Raw genomic sequence first — 21,538 nt, 5'->3', positions numbered from 1 at the left:
GCGAAATAAGTCAAGCAGAGAAAGACAACTATCATATGATCTCCCTGATATGAGGAAATGGTGATGCAACATGGGGGCTTAAGTGGGTAGGAGAAGAATCAATGAAACAAGATGGGATTGGGAGGGAGACAAACCATAAGTGACTCTTAATCTCACAAAACAAACTGAGGGTTGCTGGGGGGAGGGGGTTTGGGAGAAGGGGGTGGGATTATGGACATTGGGGAGGGTATGTGCTTTGGTGAGTGCTGTGAAGTGTGTAAACCTGGTGATTCACAGACCTGTACCCCTGGGGATAAAAATATATGTTTATAAAAAATAAAAAATTAAAAAAAAATAGTCATATTTATCTTATTCCTCTTGGACAATCATTCATCTAAAGCTGGGCTTGGGACTTTTCCTCGGGGAGATTGTTCCAGTGAAGAAAGAAGTTGGTCCCAGATGAAGCCAGAGCAGCGCCCATCTGTTGACCAGATCCTTACACATATTTAAAGCTTTTCTTCTTCATCTATTAGTATAAACCAAGAGCCAGAGATGACCACATATTTGGGGAAAGCATTCAGTATGAAAGGCAAAAACAAAACCATTTTTTAAAGGAATGAAAAGACCATCAAAATGATCTTTGCAAAAGAAAACTTCCTATGAAGTATAATTAATACAATCAGCCACAGGAGATCCTATTGCATCATTAAAACAAGAGGAAAATATTACAGACAACATCAACCAGAAAAACATTAAACAGCTTTTGGAAATTATGTCAAGCAAATACAGAAATAATGGGCCAGTAACAGAAAAAGATGACTATCCAAGGATTACTGGAGGATATCTAATAGCCAAATAATATGACATCAAGAAGAAATAACATGGGAAACAGAGACGAGGAAATTATCAAAGTAGCAGGACAAGATAATTTTCTAAAAAGGAAGTCTGTCTTAATGAAGGACAAGTACAATGAAATTAAATGAAAAATAGATTTGTCGAAGGATGTAATATCAGGGCATTTTAGAACAACAGGGCAAAATGAATATCCTTAAATTTCCCAATGGAGAATGTTGATATAACATTCATCAATACTCAAAAGAGATTTGGCTTTTAAATAACAAAATTGGAACTTATAAGACAATAGCTCAGTGTCTTCAAAATGAGGTAAAAATAATTTGAGAAAAAAGAATTTCACCTTTGAGTTTTAGACTCTGTCTCGTTATCACATATAAGAATAAAATGAAGTTATTTTCAGATGTGTAAAGTTTTAAAAATTTTTCTCCTGAAAGATTGGTATCAGGAAACTTCTTGAAAATATGCTCCAACATTATAATGACATAAAGGAGAAAAGTGGAATTCAGTATAAAATAATAGGTTATTTGATTTATTGACCAAGTGTAATATACATGAGAATGAATTGGCAATACTCTTGATCAGTATGAGAAGACTTAGAGATTCTGTGAAACTCAGTAAGTTTTTTTTAGAAAACCAAATATTAAGTACAAAGGAAATCAGACTTTGAATGATAAAGGGAATGCAATCACATTGAAAAATATTTACATGGTCCTAATAAAATCACTATTTAACCAAAAATTGTGACATAGCAATACTGGAAAGATGGGTGCAGGGGGAGGCAGAAGAAAGAGATATAAAATATTTATATATTGTAACTAATAAAAGGCTTTATTTAGTAGCATTAGCATAAAGTTTAAAAAATATAAAGGAAATCCTGGGCACCTGGGTGGCACAGTTGATTAAGTGTCTGCCTTCTGCTCAGGTCCTGATCTCAGGGTTCTGGGATTAAGCCTAGCCTGGGATTGGGCTCTGGGCTCAGCAGGAGTCTGCTTCTCCCTCTCCCCCTGCCCTCTCCATTCATGCTCTTACTCTCTCTCTCTCTCAAATAAATAAAATCTTTAAATAAATAAATAAATAAATAAAATAATGTATAGAATTAAATAAATAAATAAATCTTTCAGCTAATTCTGGAGGCAGGACAAGATAGGGGTAGGACAAGTGAATTTTCTTTTCCATTAGACAATTAAAGTCAGTTTAATAAGCCTAAAAAATGGTTTTTAAAGGATGCTGGGATGGCTTGGTTGAACATCTGAATCTTGATTTTGTTTCAGGTCATGATTTCATGGGTCATGAGATTGAGCCCCAGGTGGGACTCCTGTTCAGCCTAAGTCTGCTTGGAGATTCTATTCCTCTGCTCCTCTGGCTCTCTCTCTCTCGAATAAATTAAACATTTCAAAAAAAATAATAATTTTTATGAAGTGATTAAAAACATTCTGAAGAAAGACTCATATTCTCCTCCAGTTAGTTAGAATCTTTTTTTTTTAAGATTATTTATTTATTTATTTGACAGAGACAGATCACAAGTAGGCAGAGAGGCAGGCAGAGAGAAAGAGAGAGAAGCAGGCTCCCTGCTGAGCAAAAAGCCAGATGCGGGACTCGATCCCAGGACCCTGAGATCAGGACCTGAGCCGAAGGCAGAGGCTTAACCAACTGTGCCACCCAGGCACCCCTAGAATCTTTTTTTACGCTGCTTCCAATATATAGTAATAAATTTCCCCAGTGACTTTATGTTTATTATGTAATAAATTATATATAATTTAATTGTCTGGACTGCATTACAAATGACAAGTATTGTGTTTATGGTTGGACAAAAGTGGAGTGAGATATAGAAAACAAGTTGAAAGAAGAATTTAGTAAAAGATAACTAAAAATCTTTGACCATATAACCAGAAAAAAAAAGATATAAAAAGAATATAGATCAAACACTAAAATTGGAAATATAATAAGATAAAAACACACTATTGGATATTTTTCTGAGTTTTTCTTGCGTGGTAGTTTGGGTTTTGTTTGTTTTGTTTTATGGCTTTTTAAAATCAGGTCAGCTTAAAATTAAATTAACTTAAATTTCTTTTCATGAACATTTAGATCCAAAGAAAAAACGCTTTGAGAATTTTTGAAAATAACTTACAGTTAGCACTCAATAAATTGAAGGTTCAGTATATTTCAAGTCAGTAGATATTTAATAAATCATAAATCCAATATCCTTTTTTGAGTCATTAGAAATGAAAAAATAAAATATAGTACATCCCACTTTCATGGAGCTTATGATTTGGGTAGATACAAGATATAGACATAAAAATGTACAAAGCCAATCGGGCTCTCTGCTCAGCAGGGAGTCAGCTTCCCTCTCTCTCTCTCTGCCTGCCTCTCCATCTACTTGTGATTTCTCTCTGTCAAATAAATAAATAAAATATTTTTTAAAAAATGTACAAAGCCAAGAAGTATCTTCCAGTCTTCAGTAAGAATAACAGTATTTTGGGGTTGTTTACCTAAAGAGCAGTTTTCAAGTCCCACAATAAAAGATTCTGATTAAGCCAGTTTGAGGAAGAGCTCAGAGATTTCATTATTCTAGTGCATTCTAGGAGTTTGTAGAGAAAATTTGAGGGAAAGTGTTTTAGACCCCTAACGAAATAATATATATTCATTTTAAGAGAATATATCAAGGGAAACAAAGAATGAAAGCCACAGAGAAGAAGAGCGATATAGGCTCATCTAAGTCTATTAAGAGAGCTACCTAGTCAGGCTGTTGTGTACTCATTTCCCTGACAAATATTTCTGTTGTTATAAATGAATGTGGTAGCCTTTTAGAAACTGCTAGTACCAAATTTTTCAAATAATACTGGTTACTTCAGTGACATGCTTACTAGATATCCTTCAGATCATTTGCCTTTGCTTGCCATGGCCTACAGGGCTAGGGTATGCTCAAATTCACACAAACATTCAGTCTACTCTAAAACTGTATTTCACCCAGTAAACCAAACCATAACACTGACCTTTGTATCCATTTTTATAAGCTTTGTTAGTATGAGATGATGTGCCTGAATCTAATTAACTCTAATATATTGCAAGTTTGTGTTTCTGAACCTGTGAAGTCAAATCGTGGACTTTGGTAAATTTAATGAATTAAATGCTATCTTTTAAAAATTAGTTCACTAATTCACTAATTAATTAATATTTATGTACTTATTATTTATTATTGGATGATAATTGGCATACAGCGCTCTATTACTTTCAAGTATACAACATAGAGATTTGACAGCTACATTATGAAATGCTCACAATGGTAAGTGAGGTTACCATCCATCACCATACAAAATTATTACAATATTATTGACTATATTCCCTATGCTATACTTTTTATCCCCCATAATTTCTTTATTATATAATAGAAGTTTGTACCTCTTAATCTCCTTCATGTATCCACAATTACCCCACTCCCTTAATCCTCTGGCCACCACCAGTTTGTTCTCTGTATTTATGAGTCTGTTTCTGGTTTTAGTTTGTTTAGGTTTTTTATTTTTTTATTTTTTATTTGTTTTGTTCTGTTTCTGGTTGGGGCTTTTTTTGTTTGTTTGCTTGTTTGTTTTTTGTTTATTTGTTTGGGTATTTTCTTTTTTGTTTTTTGTTTTCACTTTTGTTTTAGATTCTACATTTAAGTAGATCATATAGGGTTTTCCTTTCTCTCTGACTTATTTCACTTAGCATAATACCCTCTGGGTCCATTCATTTGTCATGAATGGCAAGATCTCATTGTTTTTTTATGGTTAATTAATACTCCATAAATTTGTGTGTGTGTGTGTGTGTGTGTGTGTGTGTGTGTGTGTGTGTGTCCTTATCCATTCATCTATTGATGGACATTTTGGTTGCTTCCTTATCTTAGTTATTATAAATAATGCTGTAGTGAACAGGGGGTTCAGATGTCTTTTTGAGTTAGTATTTTCATTTCTTTTGGATTAATACCCTTCAGTGGAATGGCTGGACAATATGGTAGTTCCACTTATAATTTCTTGAGGAACTTCCATACTATATTTTAACCTATATTTCCACCAACACTATACAAGGGTTCCCTTTTCTCCACATCCTTGTCCACACTTGTTGTTTCTTGTCTTTTTGATATTAACAGTTCTGACTGGTATGAGGTGATTATTCATTGTAGTTTTGGTCTCCATTTTCCTGATGAGTAGTGTTGAGGATCTTTTCATGTGTCCATTAGCCATCTGTATGTCTTCCTAGGAAGAATGTCTGTTGAGAAGCTGTGCCCATTTTAACTGGATTATTTGTTTTTGTTTAAGTATATGAGTTCCTTATGTATTTTGGATATTAACTTTTTATCAGATATATCATTTGTAAATATCTTCTCCCACTCAGTAGGTTGCTTTTTAATTTTGTTGATGATTTTCTTCACTGTGCAAAAGCTTTTTATTTTAATGCAGTCCAAATAGTTCATTTTTGCCTTTGTTTCCCCTTACTTAAGGAGACAGATCCAGAAAAATATTGCTGGGTTTGTTTTGTTTTGTTTTTTCATTTAGGAGTTTTACAGTTTCAGGTCTTAACACATTGGATCTTTAATCCATTCTGAATTTTATTTTTATGTATGGTGAAAGCCGTTACATTCTTTTACAAAGTTGTAGTAATCAAAACAGTATGGTACTGGCACAAAAATAAACAAAGATAATGGCACAGAATAGGGAGCCCAGTAGTAAACCCATGCATATATAGTAAGTCAATCTACAACAAAGGAGGCAAGAATATATAAAAGGAGAAAATCATGTCAAAAAATGTTGCTGGGAGGGGCGCCTGAGTGGCTCAGTGGGATAAGCCTCTGCCTTCAGCTCAGGTCATGATCTCAGAGTCCTAGGATTGAGCCCCACATCTGGCTCTCTGCTCAGTGGGGAGCCTGCTTCCCTTCCTCTTGCCTACCTCTCTGCCTACTTGTGATCTATCTCTTTCTGCCAAATAAATAAATAAAATCTTTAAAAAAATGTTGCTAGGAAAACTGAAGAAGCTACATGATATCTTTTGAGGCTTCTTGTTATTAAATGAGTCATTAAATGAGTTGGATGAACTCATGACATCTTTACAGAATTTGTGTAGAATATATGGAAATGTAGCAAATACATATGTAATTATGAAGAAACAATATAAGCAAAGTTGAACAAGGCACAAATAATATGATGGTGAACTATAACAAGCAAATTTGTTTAGAACATTGACTACAGTGAAAGAGAAGGAAGAAAAAAAAACAAAGTTGGATTTTTGAACTATAGTTAGTTATGGAGTCCCTCTAGTACAACAGTAAAGAACATTGTATTCTCTATGAGATCCTGTAATACTGTCAGATTTCATTGTGTAGAGGTGCTCAAAGTACCTAGATCGACCTTCCAAAGATACATTTGATAAAAAAATATTGACCACTAATACTATGTGTATATATACAGGAAGAAATTTTTTTTTAAAGGATACAACTTAAGGGTACCTGGGTGGCTCAGTGGGTTAAGTCGCTGCCTTTGGCTCGGGTCATGATCTCAGGGTCCTGGGATCGAGTCCCGCATCGGGCTCTCTGCTCAGCAGGGAGCCTGCTTCCTCCTCTCTCTCTCTCTCTGCCTGCCTCTCTGCCTACTTGTGATCTCTCTCTGTCAAATAAATAAATAACATCTTTAAAAATAAAAAAAGGAAACAACTTAATATTATGCATATTTAAAATGTTATGTCATGTACTCATTTATATCATCTTTCATCATTGTAGAAAGGGAGCTCCAGTAAATAACAGTCATTATTTTGAAGTTATCCTACTCTGTTACATATGCTGAATGTAAATTAATTCTAGCCAATACTTCATGCCATGAACATTTGTTCATCCTAAACCTATAGATTCTATATTGTTCTGTCTCTAAGTTCTCCTTCTCATCAAGGATCGGTTAAGGGTAATGAGTAGTTTATTTTTATATTTTTTCAGTAAATATCCTTATTCCAAATAGGGTTTTTTGTTTATCTAAATCCTGTTCGAAATAACTGTTGACATAATTACTGATAGCCTTTCTTCCCCCATAAGTATATGGCACGTTTAAATAACTGAAAATTATATTTTTCCTTAATGAGAATATATAACTATGACACAGTGGCTTAATCACTGGGATTCTAATAATTATATATTATCTATCTCCTTTTAAAGATTTCAATGAAGCAAGGTTTTGCCTTATGTTTAAGTAATAGTGGAATTCGTATCTAAGGAATGTGATACCTTGGGTCCAGAGACATAGAAATAATCTTGCATTAACCATTTTCCTACTAACAAATAAGTGGAAAGATATTTTCATCCTTTCCCCCAGATGACTTTGAAAATTAAACTCATAAATAAAGTGAGGTGGAAAAAAAAAAGATAATATTTTCTACAAAATCCCAAAACAACTCATGTAGAATATGTGATTGAACTTCCTGCTTATTGTAATGGAGAGATTAATGAAATCATTTCTCATTACTAATACATGTCAATCCTTTAATACATTCAACTTTTCCGTAATGTGCTTCTCTTTGACTCAACTGACCTTGTAGCAAATGTTCTCTGCATCCCTTTTCCTGAATACCAATTATGGATTTAGTAATGTTATTGCAATCTTTCCTCATTTTCAAATGATAAAATGAAAACTATTCCTTTCTAATAGAACATGGATTCTAAAACAAATATCATTCATAAACTTCTCTGTAAATGGTCAGATATAATTGTATTTTCCTAACAGGTCTATGAATTTTTTCCCAACTGAAATTAAATTCTTAATAATGCTGTACTTGTAAAGCATGCAATACCACCAACAATGTCTCTGGTCAAAGAGGGTAGGGGTTAGGCTGCATTTAGAGAGATAAGAAAAGAACTGAAATCAATATAATTGAATGTATAAGTTTTTTTAATTCTACTAATAATTATTTTCTCATATTTCACAATTTAGTATCACAATTATCTAATTAAACAATTGTATATGACTTTTTTTTTCAACTATTGAGTCTTGTCTTTTTAAAAAAGAACAGAGTTAGGAAAAAGGAGAAGACTCCATGTGGCTTAATTTACCAATAGTCAAAAATATACGACTATTTGCATAAGTACTGAGAGAGAGCTGTGCTCCTATATATAATAGAGTCTACATATTATACTCTGCATGCTATAAATAGTAATAAATTACTCTTCCAGATTAAGACCATTCTTTCCAATGTATTTTAATATCTTAATTCTTCAGCTACAAAGATTTAAAATACATTTTGATTCATCCTCTTGGACTCCTAATCCTTTTCTTAGTGAATCAGATTTTCTCTGATATTTATTCTGTCATCTATGTATGTCATTTGCCACCAAAATATTGATGGATTTCTCTACCTTATCCTCATGTAATTACAAATTAGTTTATGTGGCCTCAGAATAAAATCCCTACACTGAAGGATATTCTGCATAAATTCTAATACATGGAAGGATTTTTTTAAGAAGGATTTTTTAAAAAGTAATTCTATAGGTTTACTAGTTCCATGGTAAATTACTTTCAAAATGTACTAATTTGAACATGTTGACAAAGTTGATTTAAGGAAATGCAGCTTTTAAACTTATTATACATATGTAGCATTTCTACTTTTATTGGCCCTTATAGATAAAATTTCTGACATTAAATATTTCCATGTGCCTCTAAGGATGTGGTTCAAAAGTATCTTTCAGTTGTTATCTCTTTTATCCATCCTGTCTTTCCTTACATGAGAAAAAATAAGGCCCTGAAAGGAGAATTAAGGAATCTTCTGAATCTTGCGTATTTGCCTTGGGAAAATGAGATCCTCTCAGATAAATGTCTGCCTTATTCCTTGGGCTCTCCAGGGAAGAAGTCTTCAGTCAGTAACCTATTTCTGACAAAAAGTTCCCTGTGTCAAAATGACAAGTCTTCTATTTCCATTTAGATATTCTAAGGTTCTAGCTCTTAAAAAATTATTCTGGTTGAGTTCATAGGATCATGATAACAATGCTAATTTCAGATAACATTTTGGCTGGTGGTTTCTTAATTCTTTCTGAAATTTGGAAAATTACAGTCAACTTCTGCTCCCTTAGTTTACAAATTACCTGATTATTTCAAAATACATGAAACTTAATGTACATATCAATGAGTGAATTTGGTCACTTTTAAAAATACAGGCTACTTTCTTTTTGTTAATATAGTTCTTAGAGTTCTCACCCCTGTTCATTTTACATTCTTAAATAAGCTATTATAAATATTTAAGTTACATTCTTTAGACTTATGATGATCACAAATCACTAATATATGTGTTTTTAAACTTTTTGTAAACCAATAAAGCTAATAATAAGTATGTATTTTGCCTAATGAAAGAACATCCAAGACTTTAAATATGTATATACCTAAATATACATATATAAAAATTTCTGAAGATGTTCATAAGTCAGACATCTTATAAAGAAATGATCAATAATCATCTCATGAGACAGAATTTATACAGAAGACATAAACACTCACATATATAGGTGTACACACACACACACAGAAAACAGCCAGTGATAAGATATTTCAAGAGCTGTGACCATAGTTATCAGCTTCAAAATAGTTCTGAGTGAAACCTTTCAAGGTAGACACAATTGGGCTTGAATTAATACTTTGAACTACATAGCCTCCATACACTTTTGACAGGTATGGTGTATGTTTTAGAATAGCATAGCGCAACATGATTTTCTGTGCTTAATGCAGCTCATCAACAAACTAAATATTAAACATTGCAATAGTCCTCATTACATTTTTAACACCCTACATATACATAACTCAAGACTGACTCATTGTTGATAATAGAAAAGCCTTAAAAAATTAAACTATCATTTCTGATGTGATTTTGTAAGATTAATAACAGAGTACAATAAATTTAATATATGTTGGAATGTTCAATTGCTCATAGGTGGCTTGAACAACATCTGTATACTTCCAACTTTATGTTACATTCCAGTCTTAAACCCATATTTAGATATGGTCTCTGGTTGTGGACTTACCAAACCAAGTCTGAAACAAATAATTATTCATTTTTCCTATTTTTTTATTTCTTGATTTATTAATTCAGGTCACTCACATTAAACCATTTGCTGTATATCCTTGCAATAAAAATAAAATGAATGATTATAAAAGTTTATACACATTTGCATCATAAATTTTATATAAATTTGATATATATTATATAATACATATATATACAGTTACTTTATAATTGATTTTAAAACATAGTTTTGAAATTTTCTTTTTTTCAAATGAAGTCTTTTAGAATCTATTAAATATTTGTCTAATAGCTATCATGCAACACTTATATGCTGTCTGTATGACAGAGAAATAGAAATAGAGACTGTGGGCAATAAAAACAAAAAAGTTTTTTTTAATTTTTAGGAAAGGCAGATTGTTATTTATTACTAAAAATCCCTAGGAATAAACAATTTAGTTTTTTTTTTAATTAGGACTTGATGAAAAATGTAAACATGAAGTTGTTTTGTTGTTCTTATTGTTACTAAGCGTAGCAACAGGGATGTAGGAAGGGAAAGGTACATACAGTTGCAAAAAAAAAAGTTTGATTTTGAACATGGAATTTACCTAGTGGTAAAGTCATAAAAAAAATCTGAACAATAAATTGATGTCTTGAATAGTACATTGATGATTTTGAGTTTTTATACGGATTTCCTTAGATCTCAAATGTTTTTCACTGATCAGTTTTTGCACATTTTACTGGTAGCAAAGCTTGGAGAAAGGAGAAAGGAGAATAAGAAAGGAGAACCTCCAGAAAAGGAAACATCCTCTTCAATGATGAAAGATCCTTGGTGAATCTGATTTCCTTCATTTCACAGAAAGGGTCATATATCATTTATAATTTTTCAACTTATATTTGTCTTTCATTTTCAAACCAAGATACACTTAAAGCATTAATAGAAATGCAACTAAGAGGCTATCAAAACTTAAATAACCCTATTGATTTTTTTTTTCTATAGTAGATGAGCCTTTCATGGTGTTTTAGAACTTCTTGCAAGTGAAGGAAATTGAAAAGAGACTGGCTTTTTATAAAAATATAACGTAGATTGTCCCAGTGCTAAGAGCTAAATAAAGTACAGTTTCTTAGTATTACTCACCAAAGAAAGAAGAAATCTTTGAAGTATTAGTCATTAAAATACTTGGAATTGGGGGAAAATTGACATATTGTGGTGCCTCAGTTCCTAGGAAGTATAATAGGATTACAATAATGGAAGATTTCATTTTGGTATTTTACTTTTCACTTTATCTATGTAAAATCAGAAAATGAATGAAGAATTGATGCATTATTGATAAGTCCATTTTTCCATCCCTTCTTTTATCTATGTACAAAGTAGACAATACTTCTTAACTGTTGACCTCTTTTAATTAATCTACTTGCCTCTTTCTTGAAAAAAGTTCCTTTTCATGTATATTGAATTTCTTTTTCTACATTTGGCTCATTATTCTGTAGACACAACTAAGGTCAAATCAGCCTTATATTAAATTTTCAAAAAAATACATAAGATAAAATAGTTTTCTATAATTCAGTTTTCCTACCATGACTATAGTAATCCATAAATGCAAGCATAATTGTCCATAATTATGGACAAGTCCATAATACAAAAAGATTAATTAAACTATAAAATCTAAGGAAGTTTAATAGTACTAAACAAGAAGTAGCAGAGCTTCAATTATTTGTATACATTGAACAAAGCATATTCAGGACTAAACCCAAATATTGATCACATTTCCTAAAAATTATTTTTAAAAACTTAAAATTTGTATTTAGTCCTTCTAACTTCACAGTAAAGCAAAATATCTCAGGCCAATACTTAGAAATAATCTAATTGTTTCTAATAGAATAATAATATGGTAAGTTTATTACAAAAAACTATCAAATGTTTTTATATAAATTTAAGCACCAACAGATTAGATTTTATAATTATAATCTATAACTGATGATGTGCCTGACCTTCAACTCAAAAATTGTGAAGGGCTAGTTCCCCACAGAAAGGCTGAGAATTTTCTTGAATTAGTGTAAGAGTCTGCTATAAAAAATTGCCCATAGTGGAGCATTCCTGCTAAAGCATTTACCTTAATGTAGAGATACAATTAGTAGGACTTTTTATAAAGCTTGTGAATATGCATAGTACCTATTTTTTAGATGATATACCCTCAATTTTTTACTCAAATTTTATTCTACATTATAGGATTATTTTTCTCAATTACTATCCCCCCTCCCCTTACACTCCCCCTCCCCCACTTCTTCATCACTTGTTAAAGCCTTCAAATAAAGACTCATTCAGATTTATTAAATGTAAGAATTTCAAGATATCATTTCTAAATGAAATTTCAACTAAGGGTATGGCTCACACTAATCAGCATCCCTTCATAAAAATCTCTTAATGGGGGCACCTAGGTGGCTCATTGGGTTAAGCCTCTACTTTCGGCTCAGGTCATGACCCCAGGGTCCTGGGATCAAGCCCTGCATCCTGCATCTGGCTCTCTGCTCAACGGGAAGCCTGCTTCCGCCTCTCTCTCCGCCTGCCTCTTTGCCTACTTGTGATCTCTTTCTCTCTCTGTCAAATAAATAAATAAAATATTTTTAAAAATCTCTTAATGGGATTATCACTCTAAATCCCTCCCTTCCAGTTGATACTTCCTGGTCATCTAAATGTTTTCATTTGATCTTTTCTCTTCATCACTGTTCATTCCCCATGACATCCTGGCTGAGACCATCAGTGGCTCTTCATTGTCAAACATCATTACACGTCTACTGAGTCTATCCTATTTTCTAGAGCACTTGCACTATGCATTGCTCCTCAAAAATATCTTCTATATGAATTTAATCTTCTGCTTTCTCTTGTCATGGTCTGAATGCTCCTTCTAATCATTTTAATTTCCTAGTTTTTTTTAACTGATCCTCTTAAATCATGAAGTTTTCTTAAGTTCATGTCTTGTCTTTTTTTTCCCCCACACCATTCTCTGTCTTCAACTTGATGAATTTGTCAGGTTTTACACTTTCTGATTCTGTGTATATTATTAGAAATTGCCAATTATATATCTTGCCTTTATTAATCTCCTCAGTTATATTTTTAACGAGTTGGTTATCTTCACCTGGTGGCCCATCAGACAAAGGATGAAACATGGGATGCCTGGGTGGCTCAGTGGGTTAAGCCTCTGCCTTCAGCTCAGGTCATGATCCCAGGGTCCTGGGATCGAGCCCTGCATCGGGCTCTCTGCTCAGCGGGGAGCCTGCTTCCTCCTCCCTCTCTGCCTGCCTCTCTGCCTACTTGTGATCCCTCTCTCTGTCAAATAAATAAATAAAATCTTTTAAAAAAAAAGATGAAACATTATCTCCATTATTTACATACTTATTATTTTCCTTCTCCCTTCTCTGGTTATAGGGGGAGTTTATATACTAGATTTCAATATCTCTGAATTCTGAGTACATGTCAACAAAATGGCCATTTCAAACATTCCGAAATATTTTCTCAGTCTCCAGAAATTGAATCAGTAATCTATATTTGTTCTACCCTTTCTTTGTTCTAAGAATGTTAAGTTCAGTGAAAGCTCTTACTTTCTCATAGATGGAAATCAAGTTATATCTCATCATCTTTGCCTTGTGGTGGTCTGGAAATTGGCAAAATGCAAATCACACTGCAATGTGAAAGATTACCTTTTATAATGTCTGCTTTAATTTTAGAAAATGCATCTACAAGAGGGTTTACTTTTAAAGGAGTATTTTATTTCTCTGAAAAAAACATAGGAACACAACTTGGAATGAGGAAGATTAGAAATGGGAGGTAGGATGTATTCTGAGTAGGAAATGTTCCAAATAGCAGATTCACTGTAACTACATACGGATGATAGATTTTGGAAGCATTAAAGATGTTCTGAATAATGATTACTTTATATTATATAAATGTTTTTAGTTGTTTGTTAGAAACCTCAGATTAAGTGTCTGCTTTGATTGAATTTTGCTAAATAATAGTGAGGGATAGAATGAGTCCAAATTTTGGCTCAAACAGAATAAAGAGAGCTGAATCAGCATGGAGAGATAGTGATGATGTGGCCAATGGTGACTAAAGAGAAGCCGGGAATTTGCGTCAACAGAAGAGGTTTAAAAAAAAAAATACATGATATGTGAAAACAATCCTTCAGAATGCTCAGAATTTTTCGAAAGTTCTGGACTTACTGCATGCAAATAGGATGTGGAATTGAGTTATTTTATTTGAATGTTAATGAAAACATCACATGAAATTCTACCAGTTAAATGCACTATCTTACCACATCTCATTTCTTAACAACTTCTCCCTAATTGTTGAAGGTGGAGGTTTAACCTTTTCTTTCTGTGCCAGTCTAGTTTTAGTAACTTATCTCTAACTAGAGCTAACACATTGTTATTTAGTTAGTTTACCTGTCTTCAGTCTGTCTCATATATTCTGCACATTGCCAGAAGACACCATTCTGATCTTTTTATTCCTATGATTAAATGTTTTCAAATCTAAATGCCATTGCATGAAATGTGAATTCTTTCATAGTCTAATTCTTTCAAAAGTCTAATGGACTGTTTAATGTTTTCCATAAACTCAGCCCCCAATACACATACACATGCACACATACATTCATACCTATACCCATAAATGGATACCCTTTACTTCATCCATATTGACCTGATGTCATTTGTGAATATGTATTTTTTAAAGATTTTATTTCTTTATCTGAAAGAGAAAAAGAGTGAGAGAGCATGTGCATGTGCCCGAGGGGGAGGGAAGGAGGGAGAAGGAAAAGCAGACCCCTCACTGAGAAGGGAGCCTGATGGGGGACTCAGTCCCAGGACCTTGAGATTATGACCTGAGCAGAAAGCAGACGCATAACCAACTGAGCCACCCAAGTGCCCCATATTTGTGAGTATATTATTCCTCTTTGTTCTCTCTCTGGCTTTGCACATGGCAACTTCTCTGCCAGAAATAAATCCTATTCTGATTTCTTCCTCTTGCTCTATCCAGTAAGGCTAGACTGAATATCGTCTTTGCTCATCTTTCCATATCTTGGAGGCAGATTTAGCCAAACATTCTAATATACTTCTTCAATTCTATATGTTATCATGTATTTCATGCTATGTTCATTATACCTGCCTTTTCATCTAAGTGTATACTTCTTGGAAGGCAGAGGCCATGCCTTACTAGTGGCTACACCATCGGAGTCAAGTAAATAGTGGATTTCTAATAAATATCAGTTGCAAAAATAAGTAATTTATTAAGCAAACAAATTTATGTGTAAAACCATAACTTCTCTATAACTTCATAATCAGAAAGACTTCTATTGTCTCTTCTTGTAAAGGAGACCTTAGTATAGTTTCTCTTTTATAAACTATAGAGGACTTCCCTACATGACATTATATTTGCCTGAATTCCCACATGTGAATGAAAGAATAAGCTGCTTGAATTTAAAACACCAAGATAATTAGCATTTCATTTGCCCAGAGAGGAAATAAAGGTCCTAGTTCATTCACTGCAACACTGATTTGGCACTCTTCTTGTCTCAGGAGTTAATAACAGAAGGGCACAGATTATTAAACAAAGTGCTCTCTACCCCGTTTCTCCAATTCTTTAGCATTTATTTCCACATTAATTCTAAAATATGGTTTCTTTCTCAAAAATCCAGTGAAGCTTCTGCCTTGATAAATTGTGTATGTCAGAATTCTTAATTGGAAAAAAACAGCACACTAGCTAGTTCAAAAAATTATTTTTGAAGGATATTAATTAGGTTGAGGAATATCTAGGGAGATAGCAAGTTGGGCTTTTGGGCTCTTGGGGCTCCACAGCCAGATTCAGTGCCCAGAGTTCACCAGAAGACTATTCTGTGAAGGCCACAGTGACCCACAACTGGGCATAGACACTGCTTCCAAATACTGGGGCTGGGCTGGACACCATTGCTTCATTTCTCCTATTTCTAAAGACCAAAGCCTGCCTTCTAACCTTACGACAAATGGATTCTGAGTACTACGCACCTCCTCACTTGCTTACCTTCAAATTTAAGTGTTAAGGAGGCTAATCTGTATGCTGGAGCCTACATCATGTCCCTGACCCCTAGCTGCAGGCCAGGCTGTATATACTAATTTTCAATGGCTACTGTGAAAGCAAAACAAATACAAGTTCAATGGCTTAACAACCAAATTTATTGTTTCATAGTTATGGAGGTGAGCAGTCCAAAATGTGTTTTTGTAGAGACCTGTTTAAGGATACTTTAAAGAAAAATCTATTTCCCTGCCTTTTCCAGCTTATAGAGGCTACTTTTATTTTTTGACTTATGGTCCTCTATTTCCATATGCAAAACCAGCAGGTTGGGCCTGAATCCTAATATTGCCGTCTCTCTGGTCCCTTTTCCTATTTTTTCCATGTTTAAAAGCACTTGGGGGTTATACTAGGTCCACATGGATAATCCAGACTAACATCAGTATTTTAAGGTCAGCTAGTTAGCAATCTGAATCCCATCTGCAATTACTTTAATTACTTTTGTTGTGTATTCTAACATTTTCACATGTTCTGAGGATTGGAATTTTAGTATCTTTGGCAAGCCATTTTTCTGCTTACCACAGTTCACCCTTTGGTCACCATAGAGTCATGTCCTTCACACATAAAATATACATTTATTATATTCCAAAGCAATTGTGGGATGATATAGGATTAACAGTTATCAGCATTCCTGTTTGAAAAGGGAGAAAATGAAAGGCAAATGGAATCACAAGTCCAAAACAATTTCAAAATCGAGTTGGGCAAAATCTGTTTAGTTTCAAAGCCTGGAAATACTCCTCTTTGTTTCTTAACTCTGTCCTCTGAATCATTCTTTCTTTTTGATCGATGGTAGAATGTGCTTGCAGCTGAATAATTTCATTTAGCCTGTTTCTTGCATGCAGAATTTTGGAAGTCCAACAACCTTCTTTTATTTTGTCCTCTTTCAGTTCTCTTTAATGTAATCTGACTGTATATCTTGTACAATATTCCTAAGAACTTTGTGATTCTCTCTAGTATGTTATATTTCTTTTATTACATAACACTGTACGTATATCTCTATGTATGTGTACATGTATATGTGTATGCATGAATATATATACATGCTAATAGGCAAGAGTGTCCACTAGCAGTCATTCCTAGATAATTTCACCTCTGATTTTGATTCTGCTATGATGACTGATTGGCTTTGAGTCATATACTTAATCTTTCCGATGATTGAGCCATACAGTCATTGTTTTTCCTCTTCTTGAAAGTAAGTCTCTTAATTTTAGCCAGCATTGTAATCGAGATAGGCTGAGAACATCCAAATCACAGTCCTGGTTCCCTTTTGTTTAAAAGTTCTTCAATTTATCCATTCATCTCAACTTGTATTACAAAAATTAAGAAGAACAAGCTCATAACCTCAACACATTTTTTGGGAATTTCTTGAACTAAATACTCAGTTTCAACATGAGTTCTGCCTTCCCCATAACTAAAGGCACAATTCTACCAACCTTTCTGTCCCCATAATCATGATCTTTTTGCCTTCAGTTTCCAGTAACACATTCTTCATTTCTTTCTGTGCCCTGAAGACCACCTTTAACTTCCATAGTTCTACTAACAATCTGGTCACATTTATATAGGTATTTGTCAAGGTTATTTAAGCTTTATTTACCATACTTCTGACTTCCTCTGAGTACTCAGTAGCAGAAACATTAAGATTGATATTTCCCTAATAAGCTCTTACAGACAATTTAGACCCCTTTTATTATGCTCTTCAAAATTCTACCAACCTCTGCTCATCTCAGCACATTCAGAAAAACCACTTGAGTAAATTCAACAGCCTTTCAAAAAATCAGCTACAGATCGAAGGAAACATAATATAATAAAAGATATATATTTCAAGTTCACACCTAACAATATACTCAATGGTAAAAAACTAGCTTTTCCTGTAAGATCAAGAAGATGACAAGTATATCCATTCTACTACTTTTATTGAACATATTACTGGAAGTTCAAGCCAGAGAAAGTAGACAAGAAAAAAATAAAATGCACAGACTACAAAGGAATAAATAAAACTCTCTCCATGTGCAGATCACATTTTATGTATAGAAAACCCCAAAGACTCCAATAAATAAATATAAAACTATTGAAACTAAATACATGAATTCAATACAATTGCATGAAACAAAATCAAAACACAAAAATTAGTTTCATTTTCTATATACTAATAATGAAAAGTCAGAAAACGAAATTAAGAAAATAGTCTCATTTAAAATAGCATCAAAAACAACAAAATAATTAGGAATAAATTTGATCAGGGAGGTGAAAGATCTGTAAACTGAAAACTATAATACTTAGACGGGAGAAGTTGAAGAAGACACAAATAAATGGAAAGATATTCCATGCTTATAGATTGGAAAAATTAATCCTGTTAATATTGCTGTATTACTCAGTGCCATCCAAAGATTCAGTGCAATCCCTATCAAAATTCAAATGGTGTTTTCACAGAAGAAGAAAACCGATACTAAAATTTGTATGGAGCTGCACACGACCCTGAATGGCCAAAAAGTCCTGAGAAAGAAAAACAAAGCTGGAGACAATAAAAGTTCTGATTTCAAACTATATTACAAAGCTATAGTAATCAAAAAAGTAGAGTATTGACATAAAAACAGACACACAGTTCAATAGAACAGAATACAGACTCCAGAAATAAATCCACTCATATATGTTCAATTAATTTTCAACAAGCTAATCAAGAATATAAAAGGGGAATATAAAATGGGGAAAATGAAGAGAACATCTATAAATGTTGTTAGCGAAACCAGAGAGCCACATATAAAAGAATGAAACTGGACTCCTGTCTTACACCATATACAAAAATCAACTTAAAGTAGATCAAAAACTTGAACTTAAAATTTGAAACCATAAAACTTCTGATGGAAAAGATACATCCAAATTGAAAGTGAAGGTATGGTTAGAACCATCTTTCATGCCAATGGGCCTCAAAAGAAAGCTGGGGAAGCAATTCTCCTATCAGAGAAATTAGATTTTAGGCTAAAGACTGTAGTCAGAGATACAGAAGGACACTACATCATTTTTAAATGATTTATCCAACAAGAAGATCTAAAAATTGTAAATATCTATGCCCCCAACATGGAAGCAGCCAACTACATAAGCCAGCTGTTAATCAAAATAAAGAGTCATATTGATATGAATACATTAATTGTAGGGGATCTTAACATGGCACTCTCAGTAATAGACAGATCATCGAAGCAGAAAATCAAAAAAGAAAATCAAAAAAAGAGATTTGAATGACACATTGGACCAGATGGACCTCATAGATATATACAGAACATTTCACCCTAAAACAACAGAATACTCATTCTTCTCAAGCGCACATGGAAGTTTCTTCAAATAGACCACATACTGGGTCACAAAGCAGGGCTGAACCGATACCAAAAGATTGAGATTATTCCCTGCATATTACCAATGCTTTGAAACTGGAACTCAGCCACAAGAAAAAGTTTGGAAGGAATTCAAACACTTGGAAGCTAAAGACCATCCTGTACAAGAATATTTGGGTCAACCAGGAAATCAGAGAACTTAATTCATGGAAACCAATGAGAATGAAGACACATGGGTCCAAAACCTATGAAATATGGCAAAGACGGTCCTAACGAGAAAATACATAGCCATCCAAGCCTCACTCAAAAAAACTGAATAATCCCAATACACCAGCTCTCTTTACACCTTAAAGAACAGGAAAATCAACAACAAATTAAGTCAACCCCACACACAAGAATGGAAATTATAAAGATTAGAGCAGAGATCAATGAGTTAAAAACTAGAGATACAGTAGAACACATCAACAAAACTAGAAGCTGGTTCTTTGAAAGAATCAATAAGATTGATAAAGAACTGGACAGACTAATCCAAAAGAAAAGAGAGATGACCCTTAATAAAATTATGAATGAAAGGGGAGAGATCATGACTAACACCTGGGAAATAGAAATAACCATCAGAAATTATTATCAACAGTTATATGCCAATAAGTTAAGCAACCTAGAAGAACCGGATACATTCCTGGAAACCTATAAACTTCTAAGACTGAAACAGGAAGAAACTGACAGCCTGGATAGACCAATATCTAGTAATGAGATTGAAGCAGTGATAAAAACCTCCCAAAAAACAAGAGCCCAGGAACTGATGGACTCCCTCAACACACTCAAAGAAGAAATAGTACCTATTCTCCTGAGGCTGTTCCAAGAAATAGAAACAGAAGGAAAACTTCCAGACTCTTTCTAAGCCAGAATTACCCTAATCCCCAAACCAGGCAAAGACCCTATCAAAAAGGAGAATTTCAGCCCAATATCCTTGATGAATTCGGATGCCAAGGTTCTCAACATGATCCCAGCTAATAGGATCTAACAGTACATTAAAAAGATTATCCACCATGACCAGGCAGGATTTATCCCTGGGATGCAAGGGTGGTGCAACATTCGCAAATCAATCAATGGGATAGAACAAATCAATAAGAGAAGAGAGAAGAATCACATGGTCCTCTCACTTGTTGCAGAAAAAGCATTTTACAAGATACAGCATCCATTCCTGATTAATTCAGAGTATAGGGATAGAGGGAACACTCCTCAACTTCATGAAATCTGTGTATGAAAAACCCACAGCAAATATCATTCTCAATGGGGAAAGGCTGACAGCTTTCCCTTTATGATCAGGAAAACAACAAGAATGTCCACTCACATCACTGTTGTTCAATATAGTACTAGAAGTCCTAGCAGCAGGAATCAGAAAACAAAAAGAAATAAGTTATTCAGTTGGCAAAGAAAAAGTAAAACTCTCTCTTCGCAGATGACATGATACTTCATATGGAAAATCCAAAAAACTCCACCCCCAAAACTACTAGTACTTATACAGCAACTCAGTAATGTGGCAGGATCCAAAATCAATGCACAGAAATCAGTTTCTTTCTTATTCACAATGAAAATGTAGAAAGGGAAATTAGAGAATTGGTTCCATTTACTGCAGCACCAAGAACCATAAGATACCTGGAAATAAACCTAACCAAAGAGGTAAAGGATCTGTACTCAAGGAACTACAGAACACTCAGGAAAGAAATTGAAAAAGACATAAAAAGATGGAAAAGCCTTCCATGCTCATGGATCAGTAGAATAAACATTGTTAAAATGTCTATACTGCCTAGAGCAGTCTATACTTTCAATGCCATCCCGATCAAAGTTCCATTGGCATTTTTCAAAGAGCTGGAACAGGGGCGCCTGGGTGGCTCAGTGGGTTAAGCCTCTGCCTTCGGCTCAGGTCATGATCCCAGGGTCCTGGGATCGAGCCCCGCATCGGGCTCTCTGCTCTGCGGAGGGCCTGCTTCCTCCTCTCTCTCTCTCTCTGCCTGCCTGCCTCTCTGCCTACTTGTGATCTCTGTCTGTCAAATAAATAAATAAAATCTTTAAAAAAAAAAAAAAAAGCTGGAACAAACAATCCTAAAATTTGTATGGAACCAGAAAAGACCCTGAATTGCTAAAGAAATGTTGAAAAAGAAAAACAAAAGTAGTGGCATCATGTTGCCTGATTTCAAGCTGTATTACAAAACTGTGATCACCAAGACAGCATGATACTAGCACAAAAACAGATACATAGACCAGTGGAACAGAATAG

Source organism: Mustela erminea, chromosome 15 (genome assembly GCF_009829155.1).
Source record: "Mustela erminea isolate mMusErm1 chromosome 15, mMusErm1.Pri, whole genome shotgun sequence".
NCBI classification, from domain to species: domain Eukaryota; kingdom Metazoa; phylum Chordata; class Mammalia; order Carnivora; family Mustelidae; genus Mustela; species Mustela erminea.
The sequence above is the reverse complement of the archived record's forward strand: the minus strand, read 5'-3'. Positions refer to the sequence as shown.